The following is a 466-nucleotide window of genomic DNA, read 5'->3' on the forward strand; positions in this document are numbered from 1 at the left end:
ATGTTTAACAGGTTTTTGTTTGTTGCCTCATTTCTCTTTGCCTCATCTCATTAAAGAAAATAATTTTCTTTATTCTGCCTTGTGGTTGTTGACTGCCGTTGAGTCGAGCATGACTCATAGAGACTCTATGAACAAAAGGCCTAATGCCTTTCCATAACTGTCATCATTTCTCCAAGTTCATAGAGTTTCCAGAGCCATGTGGTTTAGGAAGTGGATGCCACTCCTACTTCCAAACCCGTTTTACAACTGGGAGCTCCACCATACATTGTCCACATTGGGAAACCATTCTGATATTTGGTACCTCATTGGTATAAAGTTCAGCATCACAGCAGCCCAGGACTTCATACTGAACATTGACAAAAAGAGATGTACAAAGTGGGAGAGTGTTCCTCCAAATATAATGGCACTATTTTCATTTACCAGTGGTTAAGTGTCCAGTAGAATGTGACTGAGAGTAAGTTTTACA

Source organism: Elephantulus edwardii, unplaced genomic scaffold (genome assembly GCF_000299155.1).
Source record: "Elephantulus edwardii isolate Elephantulus edwardi_28Jun2011 unplaced genomic scaffold, EleEdw1.0 scaffold00084, whole genome shotgun sequence".
NCBI classification, from domain to species: domain Eukaryota; kingdom Metazoa; phylum Chordata; class Mammalia; order Macroscelidea; family Macroscelididae; genus Elephantulus; species Elephantulus edwardii.